Genomic DNA, 17,498 nt, shown 5'->3' with positions numbered 1-17,498 from the left:
ACATAGAGTGTAATATATATTTACTGTACTTTTTGATATTTTTTTACAGTATATAATATACATTTGGTGTAATTTTTGATATTTCATGTACAGTATATTAAATATAATTACTGTAGTTTTTGATAGTTTATTTACAGTATATATAACACATACTTGGAGTACTTTTTGGTATTTTATGTACTGTATGTAATATATATTTACTGTAGTTTTTGATATTTTATTTACAGTATATAAAATGTATTTGATGTACTTTTAGTTAATATTATATGTACAATATATGAAATATATTTACTGTAATTTTTGATATTTTATGTACAGTTTATAAGATATATTTGGTGTACTGTTGATATTTTATGCAAATTATATAATATATATTTTGTGTAGTTTTTGATAATTTACATAGAGTGTAATATATATTTACTGTCCTTTTTCATATTTTATTTAGAGTATATAATATACATTTGGTGTAATTTTTGATATTTTATGTACACTATATTAAATATAATTACTGTAGTTTTTGATAGTTTTTTTACAGTATGTATAACAAATATTTGGTGTATTTTTTGATATTTTATGTACAGTATGTAATATATATTTACTGAATTTTTGAAATTTTATTTACAGTATATAAAATGTATTTGCTGTACTTTTAGTTAATATTATATGTACAATATATGAACCAAATTTACTGTAGTTTTTGATATTTCATATACAGTATATAAGATATATTTGGTGTCCTTTTGAGATTTTATGTAAATTATATAATATATATTTGGTGTAGTTTTTGATATTTTACATAGGGTGTGTAATATATATTTACCGTCCTTTTTGATATTTTCTTTACACTATATAATATACATTTGGTGTTATTTTTGATATTTTATGTACAGTATATTAAATATAATTACTGTAGTTTTTGATAGTTTGTTTACAGTATATATAACACATATTTGGTGTACATTTTGATATTTTATGTACAGTATGTAATATATATTTACTGTACATTTTGATATTTTATTTACAGTATATGAAATGTATTTGGTGTACTTTTAGTTAATATTATATGTACAATATATGAAATATATTTACTCTATTATTTGATATTTTATGTACAGTATATAAGATATATTTGGTGTACTTTTGATATTGTATGTAAATTATATAATATATATTTGGTGTAGTTTGTGATATTTTACATAGGTTGTGTAATATATCTTTACTGTACATTTTATATTTTATTTACAGTATATAATATACATTTGGTGTAATTTTTGATATTTTATGTACTGTATATTAAATATAGTTACTGTAGATTTTGATAGTTTATTTACAGTATATATAACACATACTTGGAGTACTTTTTGGTATTTTATGTACTGTATGTAATATATATTTACTGTAATTTTTGATATTTTATTTACAGTTTATAAAATGTATTTGGTGTACTTTTAGTTATTATTATATGTACAATATAGGAAACATATTTACTGTAATTTTTGATATTTTATGTACAGTATATAAGATATATTTGTTGCCCTTCTCATATTTTATGTAAATTATATAATATATATTTGGTGTAGTTTTTGATATTTTACATAGGGTGTGTCATATATATTTACGGTACTTTTTGATATTTTATTTACAGTATATAATATTCATTTTGTGTAATTTTTGTATTTTATGTACAGTATATTAAATATAAATACTGTAGTTTTTAATAGTTTATTTACAGTATATATAGCACATCTTTTGTGTACTTTTTGATATTTTATGTACAGTATGTAACATATATTAACTGTACATTTTGAAACTTTATTTACATTATATAAAATGTATTTGGTGTATTTTAGTTAATATTATATGTACAATATATAAAATATATTTACTGTACTTTTTGATATTTTATGTACAGTATATAACATATATTTGTTGTCCTTTTCATATTTTATGTGAATCATATAATATATATTTGGTGTAGTTTTTGATAAATTACGTAGAGTGTAATATACATTTACTGTCCTTTATCATATTTTATTAAGACTATATAATATACATTTGGTGTAATTTTTGATATTTTATATACAGTATATTCAATATAATTACTGTAGTTTTTCATAGTTTATTTACAGTATACATAAAACATATTTGGTCTACTTTTTGATATTTTATGTACAGTATGTGATATAATTACTGTACTTTTTGATATTTTATTTACAGTATATAAAATGTATTTGGTGTACTTTTAGTTAATATTATATATACAGTATATGAAATACATTTAATGTACTTTTTGATATTTTATGTACAGTATATAAGATATATTTGGTGTCCTTTTGATATTTTATGTAAATTATATAATATATATTTGGTGTAGTATTTGATATTTTACATTGGGTGTGTCATATATATTTACTGTCCTTTTTGATATTTTATTTACAGTATATAATATATATTTGGTGTAATTTTGAATATTTTATGTACAGTATACTATATATAATTACTGTAGTTTTTGATAGTTTATTTACAGTATATATAACACATATTTGGTACAGTTTTTGATATATTATATACAGTATGTAATATATATTTTTTGTACTTTTTGATATTTTATTTAGAGTATATAAAATGTGCTTGGTGTACTTTTAGTTAATATTATATGTACAATATATGAAATGTATATACTGTACTTTTTGATATTTTATGTACAGTATATAAGATATATTTGTTGGCCTTCTCATATTTTATGTAAATTATATAATATATATTTGGTGTAGTTTTTGATATTTTACATAGGGTGTGTACTATATATTTACTGTCATTTTTGATATTTTATTTATAGTATATAATTTACATTTGGTGTAATTTTTGATAATTTATATATAGTACATTGAATATAATTACTGTAGTTTTTGATAATTACAGTATATATAACACATATTTGGTGTACTTTTTGATATTTTATGTACAGTATGTTATATATATTTACTGTAATTTTTGATATTTTATTTACAGTATATAAAAAGTATGTGGTGTACTTTTAGTTAATATTATATGTACAATATATGAAATATATTTACTGTAGTTTTTGATATTTTACGTACAGTATATAAGATATATTTGTTGTCCTTCCGATATTTTTTGTAAATTATATAATATATATTTGGTGTAAATTTGGATATTTTACATAGGGTGTGTAATATATATTTACTGTATTTTGGATATTTTATTTACAGTATATAATTTACATTTGGTGTAATTTTTGATATTTTATATACAGTACATTGAATATAATTACTGTAGTTTTTGATATTTACAGTATATATAACACATATTTGGTGTACTTTTTGATATTTTATGTACAGTATGTAATATATATTTACTGTACTTTTTGATGTATTATTTACAGTATATAAAATGTATTTGGTGTACTTTTAGTTAATATTATATGTACAATATATGAAATATATTTACTGTACTTTTTGATATTTTATGTACAGTATATAAGATATATTTGGTGTACTGTTGATATTTTATGTAAATTAAATAATATTTATTTGGTGCAGATTTGATATTTTACATAGAGTGTAATATATATTTACTGTAATTTTCATATTTTATTTACAGTATATAATATACATTAGGTGTAATTTTTGATATTTTATGTACTGTATATTAGACATAATTACTGTAGTTTTTGATAGTTTTTTTAGAGTATATATAACACATATTTGGTGTAATTTTTGATATATTATGTACAGTATGTAATGTAAATTTACTGTAATTTTTGATATTTTATTTACAGTATATAAAATGTATTTGGTGTACTTTTAGTAAATGTTATATATACAATATATGAAATATATTTACTGTACTTTTTGATATTTTATGTAGCATATATAAGGTACACTTGGTGTCCTTTTGATATTTTATGTAAATTATATAATATATATTTTGTGTAGTTTTTGATAATTTACATAGAGTGAAATATATATTTACTGTCCTTTTTCGTATTTTATTTAGATTATATAATATACATTTGGTGTAATTTTTGATATTTTAAGTACAGTATATTAAATATAATTACTGTAGTTTTTGATAGTTTATTTACAGTACATATAACACATATTTGGTGTACTTTTTGATATTTTATGTACTGTATGTAATATATATTTACTGAACTTTTGAAATTTTATTTACAGTATATAAAATGTATTTGCTGTACTTTTAGTTAATATTATATGTACAATATATGAAACATATTTACTGTAGTTTTTGATATTTTATGTACAGTATATAAGATATATTTGGTGGCCTTTTGATATTTTATGTAAATTATATAATATATATTTGGTGTAGTTTTTGATATTTTACATAGGGTGTGTAATATATATTTACCGTCCTTTTTGATATTTTCTTTACACTATATAATATACATTTGGTGTAATTTTTGATATTTTATGTACAGTATATTAAATATATTTACTGTAGTTTTTGATATTTTACGTACAGTATATAGGATATATTTGGTGTCCTTCCGATATTTTTTGTAAATTATATAATATATATTTGGTGTAATATTTGATATTTTACATAGGGTGTGTAATATATATTTACTGTATTTTGTATATATTATTTACAGTATATAATGTACATTTGGAGTAATTTTTGACATTTTATGTACAGTATATTAAATATAATTACTGTAGTTTTTGATAGTTTATTTACAGTATATATAACACGTTTGGTGTACTTTTTGATATTATATGTACAGTATGCAATATATATTTACTGTATTTTTTGATATTTTATTTACAGTATACAAAATGTATTTGTTGTACTTTTAGTTAATATTATATGTACAATATATGAAATATATTTACTGTAGTTTTTGATATTTTATGTACAGTATATAAGATATATTTGGTGTCCTTCCGATATTTTTTGTAAATTATATAATATATATTTGGTGTAAATTTGGATATTTTACATAGGGTGTGTAATATATATTTACTGTATTTTGGATATTTTATTTACAGTATATAATTTACATTTGGTGTAATTTTTGATATTTTATATACAGTACATTGAATATAATTACTGTAGTTTTTGATATTTACAGTATATATAACACATATTTGGTGTACTTTTTGATATTTTATGTACAGTATGTAATATATATTTACTGTACTTTTTGATGTATTATTTACAGTATATAAAATGTATTTGGTGTACTTTTAGTTAATATTATATGTACAATATATGAAATATATTTACTGTACTTTTTGATATTTTATGTACAGTATATAAGATATATTTGGTGTACTGTTGATATTTTATGTAAATTAAATAATATTTATTTGGTGCAGATTTGATATTTTACATAGAGTGTAATATATATTTACTGTAATTTTCATATTTTATTTACAGTATATAATATACATTAGGTGTAATTTTTGATATTTTATGTACTGTATATTAGACATAATTACTGTAGTTTTTGATAGTTTTTTTAGAGTATATATAACACATATTTGGTGTAATTTTTGATATATTATGTACAGTATGTAATGTAAATTTACTGTAATTTTTGATATTTTATTTACAGTATATAAAATGTATTTGGTGTACTTTTAGTAAATGTTATATATACAATATATGAAATATATTTACTGTACTTTTTGATATTTTATGTAGCATATATAAGGTACACTTGGTGTCCTTTTGATATTTTATGTAAATTATATAATATATATTGTGTAGTTTTTGATAATTTACATAGAGTGAAATATATATTTACTGTCCTTTTTCGTATTTTATTTAGATTATATAATATACATTTGGTGTAATTTTTGATATTTTAAGTACAGTATATTAAATATAATTACTGTAGTTTTTGATAGTTTATTTACAGTACATATAACACATATTTGGTGTACTTTTTGATATTTTATGTACTGTATGTAATATATATTTACTGAACTTTTGAAATTTTATTTACAGTATATAAAATGTATTTGCTGTACTTTTAGTTAATATTATATGTACAATATATGAAACATATTTACTGTAGTTTTTGATATTTTATGTACAGTATATAAGATATATTTGGTGGCCTTTTGATATTTTATGTAAATTATATAATATATATTTGGTGTAGTTTTTGATATTTTACATAGGGTGTGTAATATATATTTACCGTCCTTTTTGATATTTTCTTTACACTATATAATATACATTTGGTGTAATTTTTGATATTTTATGTACAGTATATTAAATATATTTACTGTAGTTTTTGATATTTTACGTACAGTATATAGGATATATTTGGTGTCCTTCCGATATTTTTTGTAAATTATATAATATATATTTGGTGTAATATTTGATATTTTACATAGGGTGTGTAATATATATTTACTGTATTTTGTATATATTATTTACAGTATATAATGTACATTTGGAGTAATTTTTGACATTTTATGTACAGTATATTAAATATAATTACTGTAGTTTTTGATAGTTTATTTACAGTATATATAACACGTTTGGTGTACTTTTTGATATTATATGTACAGTATGCAATATATATTTACTGTATTTTTTGATATTTTATTTACAGTATACAAAATGTATTTGTTGTACTTTTAGTTAATATTATATGTACAATATATGAAATATATTTACTGTAGTTTTTGATATTTTATGTACAGTATATAAGATATATTTGGTGTCCTTCCGATATTTTTTTAAAGTGTATAATATATATTTGGTGTAATTTTTGATATTTTACATAGGGTGTGTAATATATATTTACTGTATTTTGGATATATTATTTACATTATATAATGTACATTTGGAGTAATTTTTGATATTTTATGTACAGTATATTTAATATAATTACTGTAGTTTTTTATAGTTTATTTACAGTATATATAACACGTATTTGGTGTACTATTTGATATTTTATGTACAGTATGTAATATATATTTACTGTAATTTTTGATATTTTATTTACTGTATAGAAAATGTATTTGGTGTACTTTTAGTTAATAATATATGTACAATATATGAAATATATATACTGTACTTTTCTATATTTTATGTACAGTATATAAGATATATTTGGTGTCCTTTTGATATTTTATGTAAATTATATAATCTATATTTGGTGTAGTTTTTTATATTTTACATAGGGTGTGTAGTATATATTTACTGTCCTTTTTGATATTTTATTTACAGTATATAATTTACATTTGGTGTAATTTTTGATAATTTATATACAGTACATTGAATATAATTACAGTAGTTTTTGATAATTACAGTATATATAACACATATTTGGTGTACTTTTTGATATTTTATGTACAGTATGTAACATATATTTACTGTAATTTTTGATATTTCATTTACAGAATATAAAATGTATTTGGTGTACTTTTAGTTAATATTATATGTACAATATATGAAATATATTTACTGTACTATTTGATATTTTATGTAGAGTATATAAGATATATTTGGTGTCCTTTTGATATTTTATGTAAATTATATAATATACATTTGGTGTAGTTTTTGATATTTTACATAGGGTGTGTCGTATATATTTACTGTCCTATTTGATATTTTATTTACAGTTTATATTATACATTTGGTGTAATTTTTGATATTTTATGTACACTATATTAAATATAATTACTGTAGTTTCTGATAGTTTATTTAGAGTATATATAACACATATCTGGTGTACTTTTTGATATTCTATGTACAGTATGTAATATATATTTACTGTGTTTTCATATTTTATTTACAGTATGTAAAATGTATTTGGTGTACTTTTAGTTAATATTATATGTACAATATATGAAATATATTTACTGTACTTTTTGATATTTTATGTACGGTATATAATATATATTTGGTGTACATCTGATATTTTATGTAAATTATATAATATATATTTGGTGTAGTTTTTGATATTTTACATAGTGTGTAATATATATTTACTGTCCTTTTTCATATTTCATTTAGTGTATATAATATACATTTGGTGTAATTTTTGATATTTTATGTACAGTATATTAAATAAAATTACTGTAGTTTGTGATAGTATTTTACAGTATATATAACACATATTTGGTGTACTTTTTGATATTTTATGTACAGTATGTAATATACATTTACAGTACTTTTTGATATTTTATTTACCGTATATAAAATGTATTTGGTGTACTTTTAGTTAATATTATATATACAATATATGAAATATATTTACTCTACATTTTGATATTTTATGTACAGTATATAAGATATATTTGGTGTCCTTTTGATATTTTATGTAAATAATATAATATATATTTGGTGTAGTTTTTGATATTTTACATAGGGTGTGTAGTATATATTTACTGTACTTTTTGACAGTTTATTTACAATTTATAATATACATGTGGTGTAATTTTTGATATTTAATATACATTATATTAAATGTAATTTCTGTAGATTTTGATAGTTTATTTACCGTACATAGAACACATATTTGGTGTACTTTTTGATAGTTTATGTACAGAATGTAATATATATTTACTGTAGTTTTTGACATTTTATTTTCAGTATAAAAATATATTTGGTGTACTTTTAGTTAGTCTTATATGTACAATATTTGTAGTATATTTTCTGTTCTTTTTGATTTTTTTTGTACATTATATAAGATATATTTGGTTGCCTTTTGATATTTTATGTAAATTATATAATATATATTTGGTGCAGTTTTGATATTTTACAAAAGGCGTGCAGTATATATTTACTGTACTTTTTGATATTTTATTTACAGTAAATAATATACATTCGGTGTAATTTTTGATATTTTACTTACAGTATATTAAATATAATTACTGTAGTTTTTGATAGTTAATTTACAGTATATATAACACATATTTGGTGTACTTTTTGATATTTTATATACAGTATGTAATATATATTTACTGTACATTTTGATATATTATTTACAGTATATAAAATGTATTTGGTTTACTTTTAGTTATTATTATTTCTACAATATATGAAATATATTTACTGTACCTTTTGATATTTTATGTACAGTATATAAGATATATTTGGTGTCCTTTTGATATTTTATGTAAATTATATAATATATATTTGGTGTAGTTTTTGATATTTTACATATGGTGTGTAATATATATTTACTGTACTTTTTGGTATTTTATTTACAGTAAATAATATACATTTGGTGTAATTTTTGATATTTTATGTACAGTATATTAAATATAATTACTGTAGTTTTTGATAGTTTATTTACAGCATATATAACACACATTTGGTGTACTTTTTGATATTTTATGTACAGTATGTAGTATATATTCACTGTAATTTTTCATATTTTATTTACATTATATAAAGTTTTTTGGTGTACTTTTAGTTAATATTATATATACAATATATGAAAAATATTTACTGTTCTTTTTGATATTTTATGTACAGTATATAGGATATATTTGGTGTCCTTTTCATATTATATGTAAATTATATAATATATATTTTGTGTAGATTGTGATATTTTACATATGGTGTGTAATATATATTTACTGTACTTTTTGAAATTTTATTTACACTATATAAAATGTATTTGGTGTACTTTTAGTTAATATTATATGTACAATATATGAAATATATTTACTGTAATTTTTGATATTTTATGTACAGTATATAAGATATGTTCGGTGTCCTTTTGATATTTTATGTAAATTATATAATATATATTTGGTGTAGATTGTGATATTTTTCATATGGTGTGTAATATATATTTACTGTACATTTTGATATTTTATTTACAGTAAATAATATACATTTGGTGTAATTTTTGATATTTTATGTACAGTATATTAAATTTAATTACTGTAGATTTTGATAGTTTATTTACAGTGTATATAACACATATTTGTTGTACTATTTGATATTTTATGTACAGTATGTAATATAAATTTACTGTACTTTTTGATATTTTATTTACACTATATAAAATGTATTTGGTGTACTTTTAGTAAATATTATATGTACAATATATGAAATATATTTACTGTACTTTTTGGTGTTTTATGTACAGTATATAAGTTACATTTGGTGTACTTTTGATATCTTATGAAAATTATATAATATATATTTGGTGTAGATTGTGATATTTTACATATGGTGTGTAATGTATATTTACTGCACTTTTTGATATTTTATTTACTGTAAATAACATACATTTGGTGTAATTTTTTATATTTTATGTACAGTATATTAAATATAATTACTGTAGTTTTTGATAGTTTCTTTAGAGTATATATAACACATATTTGGTGTACTTTTTGATAATATATGTACAGTATGTAATATATAGTTACTGTAATTTTTGATATTTTATTTACACTATATAAAATGTATTTGGTGTACTTTTAGTTAATATTATATATACAATATATGAAATATATTTACTGTACATTTTGATATTTTATGTATAGGATATAAGATATATATGGTGTCCTTTTGATATTTATTGTAAATTTTATAATATATATTTGGTGTAGTTTTTGATATTTTACATAGTGTGTGTCATATATATTCACTGTCCTTTTTGATATTTTATTTACGGTATATAATATACATTTGGTGTGATTTTTGATATTTTATGTACAGTATATTAAATATAATTACTGTAGTTTTTGATAGTTTACAGTATATATAACACATATTTGGTGTACTTTTTGATATTTTATGTACAGTATGTAATATATATTTACTGTAATTTTGATATTTTATATACAGTATATAAAATGTATTTGGTGTACTTTTAGTTAATATTATATGTACAATATATGTAATATATTTACTGTACTTTCTTATATTTTATGTACAGTATATAAGATATATTTGGTGTTCTGTTGATATGTAAATTATATAATATATATTTGGTGCAGTTTTTGATATTTTACATAGAGTGTAATATATATTTACTGTAATTTTCATATATTATTTACAGTATATAATTTACATTTGGTGTAATTTTTGATATTTTATGTACTGTATATTAAACATAATTACTGTAGTTTTTGATAGTTTATTTAGAGTATATAAAACACATATTTGGTGTACTTTTTGATATATTATGTACAGTATGGAATATATATTTACTGTAATTTTTGATATTTTATTTACAGTATATAAAATGTATTTGGTGTACTTTTAGTGAATAATATATGTACAATATATGAAATATATTTACTGTACTTTTTGATATTTTATGTACAGCATAAAAGATATATTTGGTGTCCTTTTGATATTTTATGTAAATTATATAATATATATTTGGTGTAGTTTTTGATATTTTACATAGGGTGTGTAGTAAATATTTACTGTCCTTTTTGATATTTTATTTACAGTATATGATATTCATTAGCTGTAATTTTTGATATTTTTTGAAAAGTATATTAAATATAATTACTGTAGTTTTTGATAGCTTATTTACAGTATATATAACACATATTTGGTGTACTTTTTGATATTTTATGTACAGTATGTAATTTATATTTACTGTACTTTTTCATATTTTATTTACAGTATATAAAATGTATTTGGCGTACTTTTAGTTAATATTATATGTACAATGTATGAAATATATTTACTGTACTTTTTGATATTTATGCACAGTATATAACATATATTTGGTGTCGTTTTGATATTTTATGTAAATTATATAATATATATTTGGTGTGGTTTTTGATATTTTACATAGGGTGTGTAGTATATATTTACTGTCCTTTTTGATATTTTATTTACAGTATATATTATACATTTGGTGTAATTTTTGATATTTTATGTACAGTATATTAAATATAAGTACTGTAGTTTTTGATAGTTTATTAACAGTATATATAACACAAATTTGGTGTACTTTTTGATATTTTATGTACAGTATGTAATACATATTTACTGTACTATTTGATATTTTAATTACACTATATAAAATGTATTTGGTGTACTTTTAGTTAATATTATATGCACAATATATGAAATATATTTACTGTACATTTTGATATTTTATGTACAGTATATAAGATATATTTGGCGTACATTTGATATTTTATGTAAATTATGTAATATATATTTGGTGTAGATTGTGATATTTTACATATGGTGTGTAATATATATTTACTGTACTTTTTGATATATTATTTACAGTACATAATATACATTTGGTGTAATTTTTGATATTTTATGTACAAAATATTAAATATAATTACTGCAGATTTTATAGTTTATTTACAGTATATATAACATATTTGGTGTACTTTTTGATATTTTATGTACAGTATGTAATACATATTTACTGTAATTTTTGATATTTTATTTAGAGTATATAAAATGTATTGGGTGTACTTTTAGTTAATATTATATGTACAATATATGAAATATATTTACTGTAATTTTTGATATTTTATGTACAGTATATAAGATATTTGGTGTCCTTTTGATATTTTATGTAAATTATATATTATATATTTGGTGTAGATTGTGATATTTTACATATGGTGTGTAATATATATTTACTGTACTTTTTGATATTTTATTTACAGTATATAAAATGTATTTGGTGTACTTTTAGTTAATATTATATGTACAATATATGAAATATATTTCCTGTACATTTTGATATTTTATGTACAGTATATAAGACATATTTGGTGTCCTTTTGATATTTTATGTAAATTATATAATATATACTTGGTGTAGTTTTTGATATTTTACATAGGGTGTGTAGTATATATTTCCTGTCCTTTTTGATATTTTATTTACAGTAAATAATATACATTTTGTGTAATTTTTGATATTTTATTTAGAGTATATTAAATATAATTACTGTAGTTTTTGATAGTTTATTTACAGTATATATAACACATATTTGGTGTACTTTTTGATATTTTATGTACAGTATGTAATATATATTTACTGTAATTTTTGATATTTTATTTACAGTATATAAAATGTTTTTGGTGTACTTTTAGTTAATATTATATGTACAATATATGAAATATATTTACTGTACTTTTTAACATTTTATGTACAGTATATAAGATATATTTGGTGTCCTTTTGATATTTTATGTAAATTACATAATATATATTTGGTGTAGTTTGTGATAATTTACATAGGGTGTGTAATATATATTTACTGTACTTTTTGATATTTTATTTACAGTATATTATACATTTGGTGTAATTTTTGATATTTTATGTACAGTATATTAAATATAATTATTGTAGTTTTTGATAGTTTATTTACAGTATATATAACAAATATTTGGTGTACTTTTTGATATTTTATTTACAGTATATAATATTCATTTGGTTTAATTTTTGATATTTTATGTGCAGTATATTAAATATAATTACAGTAGTTTTTGATAGTTTATGTACAGTATATATAAGACATATTTGGTGTACTTTTTGATATTTTATGTACAATATGTAATACATATTTACTGTACTTTTTGATATTTTATTTACAGTATATAAAATGTATTTGGTGTACTTTCAGTTAATATTATATGTACAATATATGAAATAAATTTAGTGTACGTTTTGATATTTTATGTACAGTATATAAGGTATATTTGGTGTCCTTTTGATATCTTATGTAAATTATATAATATATATTTGGTGTAGATTGTGATATTTTACATATGGTGTGTAATATATATTTACTGTTCCTTTTGATATTTTATTTACAGGATATAATGTACTTATGGTGTAATATTTGATATTTTATGTACAGTATATTAAATAAAATTACTGTAGTTTTTCATAGTTTATTAACAGTATATATAACACATATTTGGGGTACTTTTGATATTTTCTGTACAGTATGTAATATAAATTTACTGTACTTTTTGATATTTTATTTACAGTATATAAAATGTATTTGGTGTACTTTTAGTTAATATTATATGTACAATATATGAAATATATTTCCTGTACATTTTGATATTTTATGTACAGTATATAAGACATATTTGGTGTCCTTTTGATATTTTATGTAAATTATATAATATATATTTGGTGTAGTTTTTGATATTTTACATAGGGTGTGTAGTATATATTTCCTGTCCTTTTTGATATTTTATTTACAGTAAATAATATACATTTTGTGTAATTTTTGATATTTTATTTAGAGTATATTAAATATAATTACTGTAGTTTTTGATAGTTTATTTACAGTATATATAACACATATTTGGTGTACTTTTTGATATTTTATGTACAGTATGTAATATATATTTACTGTAATTTTTGATATTTTATTTACAGTATATAAAATGTTTTTGGTGTACTTTTAGTTAATATTATATGTACAATATATGAAATATATTTACTGTACTTTTTAACATTTTGTGTACAGTATATAAGATATATTTGGTGTCCTTTTGATATTTTATGTAAATTACATAATATATATTTGGTGTAGTTTGTGATAATTTTCATAGGGTGTGTAATATATATTTACTGTACTTTTTTATATTTTATTTACAGTATATTATACATTTGGTGTAATTTTTGATATTTTATGTACAGTATATTAAATATAATTATTGTAGTTTTTGATAGTTTATTTACAGTATATATAACAAATATTTGGTGTATTTTTGATATTTTATTTACAGTATATAATATTCATTTGGTTTAATTTTTGATATTTTATGTGCAGTATATTAAATATAATTACAGTAGTTTTTGATAGTTTATGTACAGTATATATAAGACATATTTGGTGTACTTTTTGATATTTTATGTACAATATGTAATATATATTTACTGTACTTTTTGATATTTTATTTACAGTATATAAAATGTATTTGGTGTACTTTCAGTTAATATTATATGTACAATATATGAAATAAATTTACTGTACGTTTTGATATTTTATGTACAGTATATAAGGTATATTTGGTGTCCTTTTGATATCTTATGTAAATTATATAATATATATTTGGTGTAGATTGTGATATTTTACATATGGTGTGTAATATATATTTACTGTTCCTTTTGATATTTTATTTACAGTATATAATGTACATTTGGTGTAATATTTGATATTTTATGTACAGTATATTAAATATAATTACTGTAGTTTTTCATAGTTTATTAACAGTATATATAAAACATATTTGGGGTACTTTTGATATTTTCTGTACAGTATGTAATATAAATTTACTGTACTTTTTGATATTTTATTTACAGTATATAAAATGTATTTGGTGTACTTTTAGTTAATATTATATGTACAATATATGAAATATATTTCCTGTACTTTTTGATATTTTATGTACAGTATATAAGATATATTTAGTGTCCATTTGTTATTTTATGTAAATTATATAATATATTTTTGGTGTAGTTTTTGATATTTCACAGAGGGTGTGTAGTATATATTTACTGTCTTTTTGATATTTTATTTACAGTATATAGTATACATTTGGGGTAATTTTTGATATTTTATATACAGTATATTAAATATAATTACTGTAGTTTTTGATAATTTATTTACAGTATATTTAACACATGTTTGGTGTACTTTTTGATGTTTTATGTACATTATGTAATATATATTTACTGTACTTTTTATATTTTATTTACAGTATATAAAATGTATTTGGTGTACTGTTAGTTAATATTATATGTACAATATATGAAATATATTTACTGTACTTTTTGATATTTTATGTACAGTATATAAGATATATTTGGTGTACTTTTCATATTTTATGTAAATTATATAATATATATTTGGTGTAGTTTTTGATATTTTACATAGGGTGTGTAGTATATATTTCCTGTCCTTTTTGATATTATATTTACAGTAAATAATATACATTTTGTGTAATTTTTGATATTTTATTTAGAGTATATTAAATATAATTACTGTAGTTTTTGATAGTTTATTTACAGTATATATAACACATATTTGGTGTACTTTTTGATATTTTATGTACAGTATGTAATATATATTTACTGTAATTTTTGATATTTTATTTACAGTATATAAAATGTTTTTGGTGTACTTTTAGCTAATATTATATGTACAATATATGAAATATATTTACTGTACTTTTTAACATTTTATGTACAGTATATAAGATATATTTGGTGTCCTTTTGATATTTTATGTAAATTACATAATATATATTTGGTGTAGTTTGTGATAATTTACATAGGGTGTGTAATATATATTTACTGTACTTTTTGATATTTTATTTACAGTATATTATACATTTGGTGTAATTTTTGATATTTTATGTACAGTATATTAAATATAATTATTGTAGTTTTTGATAGTTTATTTACAGTATATATAACAAATATTTGGTGTACTTTTTGATATTTTATTTACAGTATATAATATTCGTTTGGTTTAATTTTTGATATTTTATGTGCAGTATATTAAATATAATTACAGTAGTTTTTGATAGTTTATGTACAGTATATATAAGACATATTTGGTGTACTTTTTGATATTTTATGTACAATATGTAATACATATTTACTGTACTTTTTGATATTTTATTTACAGTATATAAAATGTATTTGGTGTACTTTCAGTTAATATTATATGTACAATATATGAAGTAAATTTAGTGTACGTTTTGATATTTTATGTACAGTATATAAGGTATATTTGGTGTCCTTTTGATATCTTATGTAAATTATATAATATATATTTGGTGTAGATTGTGATATTTTACATATGGTGTGTAATATATATTTACTGTTCCTTTTGATATTTTATTTACAGTATATAATATACATATGGTGTAATATTTGATATTTTATGTACAGTATATTAAATAAAATTACTGTAGTTTTTCATAGTTTATTAACAGTATATATAACACATATTTGGGGTACTTTTGATATTTTCTGTACAGTATGTAATATAAATTTACTGTACTTTTTGATATTTTATTTACAGTATATAAAATGTATTTGGTGTACTTTTAGTAAATATTATATGTACAATATATGAAATATATTTCCTGTACATTTTGATATTTTATGTACAGTATATAAGACATATTTGGTGTCCTTTTGATATTTTATGTAAATTATATAATATATATTTGGTGTAGTTTTTGATATTTTACATAGGGTGTGTAGTATATATTTCCTGTCCTTTTTGATATTTTATTTACAGTAAATAATATACATTTTGTGTAATTTTTGATATTTTATTTAGAGTATATTAAATATAATTACTGTAGTTTTTGATAGTTTATTTACAGTATATATAACACATATTTGGTGTACTTTTTGATATTTTATGTACAGTATGTAATATATATTTACTGTAATTTTTGATATTTTATTTACAGTATATAAAATGTTTTTGGTGTACTTTTAGTTAATATTATATGTACAATATATGAAATATATTTACTGTACTTTTTAAGATTT

The sequence above is a fragment of the Pan paniscus genome, chromosome 14 (assembly GCF_029289425.2).
Source record: "Pan paniscus chromosome 14, NHGRI_mPanPan1-v2.0_pri, whole genome shotgun sequence".
NCBI classification, from domain to species: Eukaryota; Metazoa; Chordata; class Mammalia; order Primates; family Hominidae; genus Pan; species Pan paniscus.
This window is presented reverse-complemented; position numbering follows the sequence as displayed.